Source organism: Schistocerca cancellata, chromosome 11, assembly GCF_023864275.1.
Source record: "Schistocerca cancellata isolate TAMUIC-IGC-003103 chromosome 11, iqSchCanc2.1, whole genome shotgun sequence".
NCBI classification, from domain to species: domain Eukaryota; kingdom Metazoa; phylum Arthropoda; class Insecta; order Orthoptera; family Acrididae; genus Schistocerca; species Schistocerca cancellata.
Window position 1 is genome coordinate 33479428 of NC_064636.1, and position 16110 is coordinate 33495537.

The following is a 16110-nucleotide window of genomic DNA, read 5'->3' on the forward strand; positions in this document are numbered from 1 at the left end:
TCCCAGAACGTGGACACCATCATTTTTTCACCACTGGCGGTTACCCGAAATTTTTTTGGTGGCAGTGAATCTGTGTGCTTCCATTGAGCTGACTGGCGCTTTGTTTCTGGATTGAAAAATGGCATCCACATCTCATCCATTGTCACAACCGACGAAAAGAAAGTCCCATTCGTGCTGTCGTTGCGCGTCAACATTGCTCGGCAACGTGCCACACGGGCAGCCGTGTGGTCGTCCGTCAGCATTCGTGGCACCCACCTGGATGGCACTTTTTGCATTTTCAGGTCGTCATGCAGGACTGTGTGCACAGAACCCACAGAAATACCAACTCTGGAGGCGATCTGTTCGACAGTCATTCGGCGATCCCCCAAAACAATTCTCTCCACTTTCTCGATCGTGTCGTCAGACCGGCTTGTGCGAGCCCGAGGTTGTTTCGGTTTGTTGTCACACGATGTTCTGCCTTCATTAAACTGTCGCACCCACGAACGCACTTTCGACACATCCGTAACTCCGTCACCACATGTCTCCTTCAACTGTCGATGAATTTCAATTGCTTTCACACCACGCTAAGTCAGAAAACGAATGATTGCACGCTGTTTGAGTAAGGAAAACGGCGCCATTTTAAGTATTTAAAACAGTTCTCATTCTCGCCGCTGGCGGTAAAATTCCATCTGCCGTACGGTGCTGCCATCTCTGGGACGTATTGACAATCAACGTGGCCTCATTTTAAAACAATACGCATGTTTCTATCTCTTTCCAGTCTGGAGAAAAAAAATCGGAGGCCTTAGAACTTGAATGCACCTCGTACATTGGTGATCCCTTGATGCCTCAGAACGTGTCCTACCAACCGATCCCTTCTTCTAGTCAAGTTGTGCCTAAACTCCTCTTCTCCACAATTCTATTCAATACCTCCTCATTGGTTATGTGATCTACCCATCTAATCTTTAGGTATTTCACAATATATAGATAATTGTACAATAAACATTATACTGCAAAAAGTTGCATGAATTGGTTAACCAGTCACTAGAACAACATTGCCGAACTATCAGAGTTGGGTAAAAGATGGCGGACGATTCGTTCTATTTTAAAGGAGCGCTACTCTGTGGCATGACGTCACTCACTGTAACTCCGAGAGGCCGAGGTGCGTTCGTGACACTACAGGTCTTACGAGTGCCGGCAGCCGTCTCTGGCAGGGACTGAATAACTGTTTCAGATGAATTGAATAACTTTTGACTGCGTATTTAAATCCTTAGCAATACTCGATAGCACACGATAAAAACTACGACCTTTACTGGGCAGCTTCTCAGATAAATGCTGATTTCCCGTGGACCCAGCACGCTTAGCCGAGCTTTCAAGAATTGTGTCAGACAAGCTGAAAAGCGTGACGTCACAAGTTGGTTGCACGGGGCCTACGAGAAAGACAGGCTGCGGCGCGTACGTCACGAAGGTGGTAGTCCCGCGCTCGCTCGCTCAAATCCGCGGACAAACTACTTTTCTGCACCTGTTCTCGTAACTAGGAGCGTTCGTGCAAACGAAAACTCAATCTTCTACTGGAATCCGCTATTATGGAATCTTACTGTTATTAGTCCTATGCCGGCCGGAGTGGCCGTGCGGTTCTAGGCGCTACAGACTGGAGCCGAGCGACTGCTACGGTCGCAGGTTCGAATCCCGCCTCGGGCATGGATGTGGGTGATCTCCTTAGGTTAGTTACGTTTAATTAGTTCTAAGTTCTAGGCGACTGATGACCTCAGAAGTTGCATAGTGCTCAGAGCCATTTGAACCATTTTATTTAGTCCTATAATGATGGGAAGTCGATGGGCGTACTTATAATTTGTTACGGCTGTACTGGCGTACAATAAAATAAAATCGTGCTAAAATGATTATCAGTTACATAAGGCACCACTTCCAGCACGTAATGAGTACTGTTAAACAGAAGAGACTAAATGCTATAAACACGCCGTTATACCATTTATATGGAGTATTGATCTTCAATTAAATTTTGCTGTAGTGCTGTTAATCAGTAAGACTTCATAATAGCAGATTCCAGTGGAAGAAGCAATTCTCGTTAGTACTTACACGCCCAGCTGCGAGTTAACAGGTTTAGAAACGCATTTTGCGTGCTGAGCTGTTCGAGCGAGTTCAGGAATACCTTCGTGACGTACGCGCTGCGGCGTGTCTTTCTCGTGCGCCTCGAGCCAACACCGACTCAGAGGAAGGCCTCGGCGCTTGTTGGTGACGTCACGTCAGCTAGGCACGGCGAACGCCAGGTCTGTTGCAGGCAGAAACGCGTCGGCGTGCTTTTCATTATAAATCTATTTTTTTTTTTTTTGGACAAAATGTTTGGTATTGTTTTGGATTCTGCAGTTTTATTTAGATGAAAGATTTTCGTACTGTCGTAAAGCTACAAGTGAAGATCATAGTTCTGTATTACTGAATCCTGTCGGAACAAACGTAGATCAATATGAGAAGATGTTTTGCGCCATTCCAAGCTTCGGAAGTTTTACATTCGAGTAACTATATTTACTTGATCCATTTTGTTATCGAAACTTACCCCAACCCCCTTACAATTAACTCGTTTCTTTTATTTATTTATTTATTTTCGTGTGACAGCGTCACTGGAAATGTGAACTAATTTACATGTGTAAATGTCCAACTGTTGCCAGTCATTAGATTACAGTAGTTTTCAACGAAAGGAATTCTAAACAGGAAACAAAATAGCTTTATACATCGAAAATACTGCTGATCTTAAACTATTTTAAACATGCACATTATAAAAGATAAATATTCCCCTCTTGCAACTGAAAGGAGAAACTTTATAAGATAAAAAAATCTTACTTGATAAAACAAGTATCTCTCTTTTGCCTCTTCTTCTGTCCCCCACCCCCTCACCCAACGTGTACAATCGCAAGATATTTCATTAACATTCCGTGCTCCTCAGCCCATAGTCAACCAAGATACCTAAAGAAGAGCACCAATATGTTCACAGTTTCTTGTAAAAGCAACCCAGTACAAACGTAACTTACTCAGATTTACAAATAAGGTAAAGAAGCACGAATTCTGTTGCTGCTGGACCATGAAGTTGTTTTTGTATGTCAATCCTTAAAACAGGTGGAAATTTGAGTTCAGGAGTACACTATTTGTTAAGAAGTGTAATGAATTGCACAATTAATTGATTGCAGAAATCTCTCAGAACAATGTGTGTTGGTCAAGTACCGCCAATAGTTTCACATTTTCCTGTTTCAGGGAGACACCACCATTATGAGTACAATAAAAATAGTCCCAGGTGCTAACACTCCATACACATTTAAATTTTTGACATACATCTGTTTCACTAATAAGAAAGCCTAGTTATGAAACCCGCAATGCATGTAACACATTTTCAGATCCCTCAGTGATAAAACGACTGTAGAATATACACTGACTGTGCAACAAGCTAAAAATTAACTGACATTCAAGTACAGCAGTATATGCTTTGCTAAGAATTGTGATGAATTATGGATTTCACTGGTTGCACAAGTCACTCAATACAAATAAAAACTGCAGAATCCAAAACAATATCAAACATTTTGTCCAAAAATAAGAGGCACGCCGAGGCGTTTCTGCCTGCAACAGACCTGGCGTTCGCCGTGCCTAGCTGACGTGACGTCACCAACAAGCGCCGAGGCCTTCCTGTGAGTCGGTGTTGCTCGAGCTGACTAGTGGGACGTCACAACTTGGTTGCAGGGCCCTTATACAGTGAAGCGCCCAAGAAAGTGGTACAGGCATGCGTATTCAAATACAGAGGTATGTAAAGAGCAGAAGACGGCACTGCGGTCAGCAACACCCACATAAGACAACAAGGGTCTGGTGCAGTTGTTAGATCGGTCACTGCTGCTCCAAAATTTAAGTAAGTTTTGAACCTGGTATTACGGTCGGCGCACGAGCGATGGCCCACAGCACCTCCGAGGTAGCGATGTAGTGGCGATTTTTCTTTACGATCGTTTCATGACTGTACCGTGAATATTAGAAACCCGGTAAAACACCAAATCGCCGACACCACTGCGGCTGGAAGAAGATCCTGCAAGAATGGGACCGACGACGACTGAAGAGAACCGTTCAAAGTGAGAGAAGTGCAACCTTTCCTCAGATTGCTGCAGATTTCAATGCTGGACCATCAACAAATGTCATGCCAACCATTCAACGAAACCACCTGAGCTACCGAAGCACGAGTCACGCCCGGTACTCACAGCTTTACTTCTGCCAGTATCTCGTCTCCTACCTTCCGAACTTTACAGAAGCTCTTCTGCGAACCTTGCAGAACCCGAGTTCGAGTCTCGGTCGGGCACACAGTTTTAATCTGCCAGGAAGTTTCATATCAGCGCACACTCCGCTGCAGAGTGAAAATCTCATTCTGTAAACATCCCCCAGGCTGTGGCTAAGCCATATCTCCGCTATATCCTTTCTTTCAGGAGCGCTAGTTGTGCAAGGTTCGCAGGAGAGCTTCTGTAAAGTTTGGAAGGTAGGAGACGAGGTACTGGCAGAAGTAAAGCTGTGAGTACCGGGCGTGAGTCGTGCTTGGGTAGCTCAGATGGTAGAGCACTTGCCCACGAAAGGCAAAGGTCCCGAGTTCGAGTCTCGGTGGGGCACACAGTTTTAATCTGCCAGGAAGTTTCATATCAGCGCACACTCCGCTGCAGAGTGAAAATCTCATTCTGGATTCAACGAAACATCATCGATGTGGTCTTTCGGAGACGAAGGTCCACTTGTGTACTCTTGATGACTCCACACCACCAGGTTTTACGCCTCGCCTGGGCCCGTCAACACAGACATTGGACTGTTGATGATTGGATATCTGATGCATGGTCAGACGAGTCCAGTTTCAAATTGTGTCGAGGGCATAGATGTACACAGGTATGGACACAGCCTCATGAATCCGTGGACCCTACATGTCACCAGGGGACTGTTCGAGCTGTTGGAGGCTTTGTAATGGCGCGGGGCGTGTCAAGTTGGAGCGATGTGCGACCCATGATTCGTCTAGACACGACTGTGACAGGTGACACGTAAGCAGGCATCCTGTCTGATCACCCGCATCCCAAGTGCATTCCGACGGGCTTGGGCAATTCCAGCAGGACAATGCGACACCCCACACGTCCAGAATTGCTGCAGAGTGGCTCCAGGAACACTCATCTGAGTTAAAACACTTCCGCTGGCCACCAAACTTCCGAGACACGAATATTATTGAGCATATCTGGGATGCCTTGCGACGTGCTGTTCAGAAGAGATTTCCACCCTCTCGTACTCTTACGGATTTACGGACAGCTCTGCATTAAGAGCCTACGGAATATCAGACCAGCTGTGTGGCTGGATTGAAGAGTTTTTAGCAAACAGAACACAGCATGTTGTTCTCAATGGACAGACGTCTACAGACGTTAAAGTAACCTCTGGCGTGCCACAGGGGAGTGTTATGGGACCATCGCTTTTCACAATATATATAAATGACCTAGTAGATAGTGTCGGAAGTTCCCTGCGGCTTTTCGCGGTTGATGCTGCACTATACAGAGAAGTTGCAGCATTAGAAAATTGCAGCGAAATGCAGGAAGATCTGCAGCGGATAGGCACTTGGTGCAGGAAGTGGCAACTGACCCTTAACATAGACAAACGTAATGTACTGCGAACACATAGAAAGAAGGATCACTTATTGTATGATTATATGATAGCGGAACAAACACTGGTAGCAGTTACTTCTGTAAATTACCTGGGAGTATGTGTATGGAATGATTTGAAGTGGAATGATTATATAAAACTAATTGTTGGTAAGGCGGGTGCCAGGTTGAGATTCATTGGGAGAATCCTCAGAAAATGTAGTTCATCAAGAAAGGAGGTGGCTTACAAAACACTCGTTCGACCTATACTTGAGTATTGCTCATCAGTGTGGGATCCGTACCAGATCGGGTTGACGGAAGAGATAGAGAAGATCCAAACAAGAGCGGCGCGTTTCGTCACAGGGTTATTTGGTAAGCGTGATAGCGTTACGGAGATGTTTAGCAAACTCGAGTGGCAGACTCTGCAAGAGAGGCGCTCTGCATCGCGGTGTAGCTTGCTGTCCAGGTTTCGAGAGGGTGCGTTTCTGGATGAGGTATCGAATATATTGCTTCCCGCTACTTATAGCTCCCGAGGAGATCACGAATGTAAAATTAGAGAGATTCGAGCGCGCACGGAGGCTTTCCGGCAGTCGTTCTTCCCGCGACCCATACGCGACTGGAACAGGAAAGGGAGGTAATGATAGTGGCACGTAAAGCGCGCTCCGCGACACACCGTCGGGTGGCTTGCGGAGTATAAATGTAGATGTAGATGTAGGATCCATGGTGTCACTACGTCAGACTTAAGTCGATCCCTTGCCACGTCCTGTTGCGGCACTTCTGTGTGCTACACGGTATTAGGCAGGAGTACCAGTTACTTTGGCCCTTCAGTGTCTCTCGTTGGCCCCATCGTAACTTGGGGCTCAGACGTACTCGCTGCAGCCTGTCTTTCTCTTGTGGCTCGCCGTAGCTGCAGCGAGACGGGCTTCGCTTAAAACACAACACCGCCCGCCGTTATGGCTGAACAATGGGGCGTGACGGAATGCCGTCAGCTTTTGTGGCGCATCGCTTCACAATGGCGCAGCCGAATAGACTACCCGCGTCTGGAGCCAAATGCCAGTCATAACTGCCCATCGCGCTGTGTGCGGCCGCAGCAGAGTGCATGGCGGAGGGCTCTTTGTACACAAACAGAAGCCATTCCCCGTCCCGCTCCGTTCGAGTTTTCTTACAGCACACTAAAACCCATCCACCACTGTTACTTTAACATTCTTAGTACAAGTGAGTCATACAGGGGATGCGTAAAACACATTACCAAGCCTAACACGGTATAGGAAAGCAGTTGGCGTTCACATACATGATGTTTTCACTCTGCAGCGGAGTGTGCGCTGATATGAAACTTCTTGGAAGACCGAGACTCGAACTCGGGACCTTTGCCTTTCGCGGGCAAGTGCTCTACCAACTGAGCTACCCAAGCACGACTCACGCCCCCTCCTCACAGCTTTACTTCTGGCAGTATCTCGTCTCCTACCTTCCAAACCTTACAGAAGCTCTCCTGCGATCTTTGCAGAACTAGCAGTCCTGAAAGAAAGGATGTAGCGGAGACATGGCTTAGTCACAGCCTTGGGGAATGTTTCCAGAATGAAATTTTCACTCTGCAGCGGAGTCTGCGCTGATATGAAACTTCCTGGCAGATTAAAACAGTGTCCCGGACCGAGACTCAAACTCGCGACCTTTGCCTTTCGCGGGCAAGTACTGTATCGACTCCCGAGTTCGAGTCTCGGTTCAACACACAGTTTTAATCTGCCAGGAAGTTTCAAATTAGCGCAGACTCCGCTGCAGAGTGAAAATCTCATTCTGCAAACATTCCCCAAGGCTGTGACTAAGCCATGTCTCCATAATATCATTTCTTCCAGGAGTGCTAGTTCTGCAAGGTTCGCAGGAGAGCTTCTCTAAAGTCTGGAAGGTAGGAGACGAGGTACTGGCGGAAGTGAAGCTGTGAGGACGGGTCGTAAGTAGTGCTTGGGTAGCTCAGATGGTAGAGCACTTGTCCGCGAATGGCAAAGGTCCCGAGTTCGGGTCTCGGTCCAACACACAGTTTTAATCTGCCAGGAAGTTTCAGGGTGACCAACATTTGATCATGATTTTAAGGGAGATGGTCAACAGTTGACCATGATTTAAACATAAAATGCCGTGCGGCTAGGGCCTCCCGTCGGGTAGATCGTTCGCCTGGTGCAAGTCTTTCAATTTGACGCCACTTCGGCGACCTGCGCGTCGATGGGGATGAAATGATGATGATTAGGACAACACAACTCCCAGTCCCTGAGCGTAGAAAATCTCCGACCCAGCCGGGAATCGAGCCCGGGCTCTTAGGATTGACATTTTGTCGCGCTGACCACTCAGCTACCGGGGGCGGACACTATTATTTTAAGGGAGGTTTAAGGGAGGTCTGGTAGCAATAAATTTCAGGAACACAACTACGCCACATTCTCTTGGAATGGGAGAAATGGAGAATTCCTTGAAAAATTCAGCTAATTCCTGTCTTGCATTGTTGATTGCGTCTATATAAATTTATACCTTGTCATCTCTTTAAGATTCATAAACATTTCATTTTATCTATCATTTCTCTTCTGTTATAATTTCATGTTCTGACACGTCCTATGACCGTTTTCTTGTTTGAACTGCACAGTAGAGCTGATAGTGATGTCTTTTAAATGTCCTTTTCAAATTTATAAACAGCGATGGATGTTACTTAAATCACTGCAAGAAGACAGCGATTTCATATGGATAAACTGAATGATCATTAAAAAATTTATATGTGAACAGTAGACTAACAAACAAACTAAATATTCTTTAATATTACGTTAACCATCACATCCTCCACAGTACATGTGAATACTATAAAGAACATCCTTAATATCTGTACGTACTTTGGTTAAATGTTATTTCCATTACGACCTGAAGATGACATTTCTGCCTGGAAACATGTTGTGTTATTAAATAATTTAAGTAAATCAACAGAAGTGTGTGAGTGGCAGCGTTATCTGCACTTCTTATTTTTGGAACAGTCACGCACAATTTTCACTGAATATGACTTTAAATGATATTACAGGACTGGAACACATCTCAGACTTTCGCCTGTAGCCAGCCCTATAGTAGAAGTTTAATACCTACACTTATTCCAGTTTAAAGTGATTGCATTCACTTTGTGTCTGCTACAGTCTTTTACGAAATTACGAAAATTACACTAGAAATGTAAGGTTTTCCAAATATGAAAAAATGTTCCAAGGTACGAGATTCAAATTTAAAAGTGCTGACATCGAGAAAAATCTTGTCAAGACTGTATTTAATATTCTTGGTGTTACATCATTACCCCTTCTACACACCAGTAATCAGCAAATGAAATCAAGTTAAGAAGAAGTATTATCAAAAACCAGCTATAAGTTAAGAACATTTTATATAGAAGTTATTGTCATCTGACACAGATTTGCATTTTGAAGACAAGGAAAATTGTTAAGTCTTTAAAGAAGCTCAGTTCACTTGCACATATCACGTGTTCTGTGGTAGAAGGCCTCGTTGCCTTTCAAGGTACAAGATGGCGGATGAACAACAAAGTATCGCTCAACCTTCCACACGTTATGTAACTAATGTTAAAAATGTACAGAATTTTACCCCCAGCATAAGACACTGTAACTGAATAATTGAGAATATCCTCGAAATAGCTTTAATACATTACACAGCACTTACATGGAGGGGTCCCTATCAGTGGAACTGCCATTTTGAAGCTGTCGTGTATGGTGATGTAGGTTAAGGTTCCAGATATGACACACCGCAGCCATTCAACCTGGTGGACCCTCATTTGCAAGCAATCGACAAAAAAATAATTCCGAAATTTCGCGTGATGCTCTACCGCTTTAAAAAAGAAACATTTTTGGAAGGTGACTAGCAACAGCCATTAAGTAATGTATGAAATACATATTTGAACCATCAACTATTATTATTTTAAACCCAGATTTCGGTTTCGGTCATGGATCATCTTCACAGATGAAGGGTTAAAATGTTTTAAGCCGCCATTGTTTAAAATGTGTAGTGCATGCCATGAATATAAATATATGATATAAGACTTTAAAAGCAAACATCCGAATTAGTATTCAGATGTTTGCTTTTAAAGTCCTGTGTCATACATTTACATTTATGACATGCTCTACACATTTTAAGTAATGACTAATGCTATATGGTTGCTAAACCATTTTAACGCTTCATCCATCAAGATGGTCCAAGACCAAAAGTGGTAGAATCTGGGCTTAAAATAAAAACAGCTGATGGTTCAAATATGCACTTTATACATTAAAAAAGAAAGATTACACAAGCTGCTTCTGTAGCGTAATATTTCAAATGGCTCTGAGCACTATGGAACTTAACATCTGAGGTCGTCAGTCCTCTAGACTTACAGCTACTTAAACATAACTAACCTAAGGAAATCACACACGTCCATGCAGCAGCAGCAGCAGCGCGGTTCCGGACTGAAGCGCCTAGAACCGCTCGGCCACAACGGCTGGCTTAGCGTAATGGATATATTACAAGTCTGCTATGCAAGAGGTTGTTGTATTGGATCGCGTGAGATACTTTGCAGTTCTTTATATTTAAATCGTTATGAAAATGTCTTTGATCATTGTGTTAATTCAATTAATGAGTTTAAATGTATTTTTTTTATTTCTGTTCCTTTGTCACATCATTTTTAATTATTATATTAAATTTTTCAATTGCTCTCTTTTTTTCCTTCCCATCATTCTTTTTCTAGTTTGAAACTTCATGGATGTGAATTTCATTATGTAATTATTTTTATTTCTGTATCACAATATTTAAACATTTGGAAATGGCGGCCTAACAGTTAAATAAAAACGAAATAATGTATTTATATGTGCGATGGTGTAAAAAATGTGATTTTCGTTACAAATTGTACATTTTCTTGGATTGTGATCGTCATATAAACATGTAAAACATAAATTCTTATTGCACTAAGGACAAAAGAATACAGATGAAGGTTTAAGCAAAAGAAGAGGTTATATGTAAAATGAAATACAAACAAAATGAGGAATAGAAGTGATGGATAATGAATGTAGTAAAAAAATACAGGGTGATGAAATGGAACTAATTAAATCGATATTAATGCATGGAAATAATTAAAATCGTATGCACAAAATTTTGAACTGGAAAAAGAGTTAGGGGAGAAAAAATTAGAGAAACTGAAGAAGTTTATGCAGTGATTAAAAAATTCGTGACAAAGAAATAAATAAAATACATTTGAACCCTTTAGTTGAAATAAAATAATGATTACAGTAATTTTGATAAAGATTTAAAAATTCAAATTTTCAAAGCACCCATGGAACCCAAAATCTCTTGCATAGGAGAGTTATAATATATCTGTGATGCGATAAACCATCCTGTAAATTGTTACCATTTTTAAGTCTATAGAGCATCACGTGGAATTCCGAAACTACACTACTGGCCATTAAAATTGCTACACCACGAAGATGACGTGCTACAGACGCGAAATTTAATCGACAGGAAGAAGATCCTGTGATATGCAAATGATTAGCTTTTCAGAGCATTCACACAAGGTTGGCGCCGGTGGCGACACCTACAACGTGCTGACACGAGGAAAGTTTCCATCCGATTTCTCATACACAAACAGCAGTTGACCGGCGTTACCTGGTGAAACGTTGTTGCGATGTCTCGTGTAAGGAGAAGAAATGTGTACCATCACGATTCCGACTTTGATAAAGGTCGGATTGTAGCCAATCGCGATTGCGGTTTATCGTATCGGGACATTGCTGCTCGCGTTGGTCGAGATACAATGACTGGTAGCAGAACATGGAACCGGTGGGTTCAGGAGGGTAATACGGAACGCCGTGCTGGATCCCAACGGCCTCGTATCACTAGCAGTCGAGATGACAGGCATCTTATCTGGATGGCTGTAACGGATCGTGCAGCCACGTCTCGATCCCTGAGTCAACAGATGGGGCCGTTGGCAAGACAACAACCATCTGCACGAACAGTCCGGCGACGTTTGAATCAGCATGGACTATCAGCTCGGAGACCACGGCTGCGGTTACCCTTGAGGCTGCATCACAGACAGGAGCGCTTGTGATGGTGTACTCGACGACGAACCTGGGTTCACGAATGGCAAACCGTCATTTTTTCGGATGAATCCAGGTTCTGTTTACAGCATCATGATGGTCGCATCCGTGTTTAGCGACATCGCGATGAACGCACATTGGAAGCGTGTACTCATCATCGCCATACTGACGTATCACCCGACGTGATGTTATTGGGTGCCATTGGTTACACGTCTCGGTCACCTCTTGTCCGCATTGACGGGACTTTGAACAGTGGACGTTACATATCAGATGTGTTACGACCCGTGTCTCTGCCCTTCATTCGATTCCTGCGAAACTCTACATTTCAGCAGGATAATGCACGACCGCATGTTGCAGGTCCCGTACGGGCCTTTCTGGATACAGAACATGTTCGACTGCTGCCCTGGCCAGCACATTCTCCAGATCTCTCACCAATTGAAAACGTCTGGTCAATGGTGGCCGATCAACTGGCTCGTCACAATAAACCAGTCACTACTCTTGATGAACTGTGGTATCGTGTTGAAGCTGCATGGGCAGCTGTACCTGTACACGCCATCCGAGCTCTGTTTGACTCGATGCCCATGCGTATCGAGGCCATTATTACGGCCAGAGGTGGTTGTTCTGGGTACTGATTTCTCAGTATCTATGCACCCAGATTGCTTGAAAATGTAATCACATGTCAGTTCTAGTATAATATATTTGTCCAATAAATACCCATTTATCATCTGCATTTCTTCTTGGTGTAGCAATTTTAATGGCCAGTAGTGTATTTTTCCGTAGATTACTTGCAAATGACGGCTCATCAGGATGAATTGCTCCAGGAGACCTTAACATACCTCACCGTATAGATAGCTTCAAAATGTCGATCCCACTGCTGGGGGCGTCTGCTCGTTAAACATGTAGAACTCATAATATTTACAAATGCTGCAGGAATCACAGCCTTATGTCTAGAACAAAATAAAAATGCTGAAAGCGGTATATGGGTGTTTCTAGTCCACATTCCTTCATATCTAACAGCAACGAAAACAATATAAAATGCTGCAACGTATTTATAGGGTTTATAATGCACATTTCTTCGTGTGGCTCTAAAAGTGGCCGCTAGATTGAAACAGCAACATGGAAGCATCATGGCTTGTGCTCCTAGGTGTACTATGCTCCAGGTACGACACACTCTCTCCCACCGTAGGTTCACTGCAGCCGACGACGATGACAGACAAGCGTTTACACCATAGAGTAAATATCTCGGGAGTGAGCATTGCGTTCTGCGCATGTTGTCAACATTAAACCAGGATTGTCACGTGTTTGCGGGACTTCGCTGTGCGTGTGTGCTTTCCGCAGAGTTTGAAGTTTATAATATCAAGAGTTTTTGTTGTGTTTCACCGTTTGTTTATAGTGTAATAGCGATGGTGAATTACTGTTGTTGCTACGGATGCAAAGAAAAATATGTGAAAGGAGGGATAGTAACTTTTCATGGGTATTATGTTTAAAAATTTCGAGACGCTTTATAATTAAGGCTTGATTCTGTAGACCTACTTTTCTACGATTTTATGACTTTATAAAAGAATTATGGCTCGTGCAAAAGCTTACAAACAATCGCTTCCTCTCGTAAATTTGCTAGTGGAACAGGAAAGGGAATTGTTAGTTGTTTCAGCAAATACTATCCTCCATGCATTCATCAATGACTTTTCGATTATGTATATAGATTTGAAAGACGGGAGACAGATAAATTCAATAGAGTGGGAGTTTGTAGTTGTCTTCGTATAATATGTGTGCCCAAACCTTTTGTTTACTATAAAGTTACAGTAGGAGACCATGTTAAGTGTGTCTAGGACACGGAGAATGATGATGTGTGATTTATATTTTAGTTTCCCGAAGGATGAACAACGAGTAAAGATGTGGCTCCCGAAAATAAGGAGGAGTAATTTTGTCCCCACAAAATATTCCATAGTATGTTCAAAACACTTTGAAGAGGAATGTTTAAGACAGAAAAATTTGGAGGTGTGTGGCTGAAGGCAGATGCTATACCAACTATTTTTAATTTTCCATAGCAGCTACTGCCAATTTCTGCATTCAGCGTAAATACATTTTCTGCACAAATCAAATAAAGAACACAATAGTGTAGCTAATCAAAGTACACATTCATCTTCTTTGGTGTATTTTGCCTTCAGTTTATTTTCTTCACCATTTGGTTAAGAAGCGTAAAATGTTAGTGGACATGTCCCCAAATTCTTTGATTTGTGTCACTTTCCACTTCCCTTAATGGTGTTATATGGGTTGACTGTTACATGACCAACTGTATTTGCTTTACAGTATATTTATTCTCCGATCGCCTTTTTTCCCCCTTCTTACTCAGTTTACTATTTATTTAATAAACTGGGAGCAAGAACGTAAAATGCGTCAAATAAACACTTCAAAGTGTCACCAGTAAGAAAAATTGTCCTTTAGGTCGCAAAAACGAGAAAATAAATAGGCAAAAATAGCAAAAAAAAGGACGAATTAGCACGGATATAATCGCTAATGTGTGGCAAATTCGGTGTTTTTCGGACACTTGCAAAAGTACTGGCGTGCTGTCAAGTCGTTTTGCAAGACTGTCACTGCCGAAATGTACGTCAGGCTCTGTAATACTATACAGTGCCGTATCATGCCGAAAACTACCAAAAATCGAGTGCATCTGAACTGTGACACCTATCGCAAAGAAGCAGAATGCAATATCACTTGCCCTTAAAAGTTACGTAGCTGGTTTATTCCCGGTATCAAATGGATTCTGTTAAAATGTCTGCGCAATGTACAGGGTGTTTCAAAAATGACCGGTATATTTGAAACGGCAATAAAAACTAAACGAGCAGCGATAGAAATACACCGTTTGTTGCAATATGCTTGGGACAACAGTACATTTTCAGGCAGACAAACTTTCGAAATTACAGTAGTTACAATTTTCAACAACAGATGGCGCTGCGGTCTGCGAAACTCTATAGTACGATATTTTCCACATATCCACCATGCGTAGCAATAATATGGCGTAGTCTCTGAATGAAATTACCCGAAACCTTTGACAACGTGTCTGGCGGAATAGCTTCACATGCAGATGAGATGTACTGCTTCAGCTGTTCAATTGTTTCTGGATTCTGGCGGTACACCTGGTCTTTCAAGTGTCCCCACAGAAAGAAGTCACAGGGGTTCATGTCTGGCGAATAGGGAGGCCAATCCACGCCGCCTCCTGTATCTTTCGGATAGCCCAAAGCAATCACACGATCATCGAAATATTCATTCAGGAAATTAAAGACGTCGGCCGTGCGATGTGGCCGGGCACCATCTTGCATAAACCACGAGGTGTTCGCAGTGTCGTCTAAGGCAGTTTGTACCGCCACAAATTCACGAAGAATGTCCAGATAGCGTGATGCAGTAATCGTTTCGGATTTGAAAAATGGGCCAATGATTCCTTTGGAAGAAGTGGCGGCCCAGACCAGTACTTTTTGAGGATGCAGGGACGATGGGACTGCAAGATGGGGCTTTTCGGTTCCCCATATGCGCCAGTTCTGTTTATTGACGAAGCCGTCCAGGTAAAAATAAGCTTCGTCAGTAAACCAAATGCTGCCCACATGCATATCGCCGTCATCAATCCTGTGCACTATATCGTTAGCGAATGTCTCTCGTGCAGCAATGGTAGCGGCGCTGAGGGGTTGCCGCGTTTGAATTTTGTACGGATAGAGGTGTAAACTCTGGCGCACGAGACGATACGTGGACGTTGGCGTCATTTGGACCACAGCTGCAACACAGCGAACGGAAACCCGAGGCCGCTGTCGGATCACCTGCTGCACTAGCTGCGCCTTGCCCTCTGTGGTTGCCGTACGCGGTCGCCCTACCTTTCCAGCACGTTCGTCCGTCACGTTCCCAGTCCGTTGAAATTTTTCAAACAGATCCTTTATTGTATCGCTTTTCGGTCCTTTGGTTACATTAAACCTCCGTTGAAAACTTCGTCGTGTTGCAACAACACTGTGTTCTAGGCGGTGGAATTCCAACACCAGAAAAATCCTCTGTTCTAAGGAATAAACCATGTTGTCTACAGCACACTTGCACGTTGTGAACAGCACACGCTTACAGCAGAAATACGACGTACAGAATGGCGCACCCACAGACTGCGTTGTCTTCTATATCGTTCACATCACTTGCAGCGCCATCTGTTGTTGAAAATTGTAACTACTGTAATTTCGAAAGTTTGTCCGCCTGAAAATGTACTGTTGTCCCAAGCATATTGCAACATACGGTGTATTTCTATCGCTGCTCGTTTAGTTTTTATTGCCGTTTCAAATATACCGGTCATTTTTGAAACACCCTGTAAATAAGTAATCCACGACACGCACCAAAAGAATCCGTCTGTACTGGGGATGTAGTGCCATTCTAAATATACAGGGCGCTAT

At 43.4% G+C, this 16110-nt stretch overlaps 2 protein-coding genes across 6 annotated transcripts in view; one reads left to right on the forward strand and one right to left on the reverse strand.

Annotated features, from left to right (window-relative positions):
• Positions 1-16110, reverse strand: part of LOC126108922 (uncharacterized) — a 252633-nt gene that overhangs the window by 214566 nt on the left and 21957 nt on the right. The window lies entirely within an intron of this gene.
• The window catches only part of LOC126108920 (serine/threonine-protein kinase OSR1), a 525656-nt gene that overhangs the window by 156748 nt on the left and 352798 nt on the right, over positions 1-16110 (forward strand). The gene's annotated exons all lie outside the window — the stretch shown is intronic.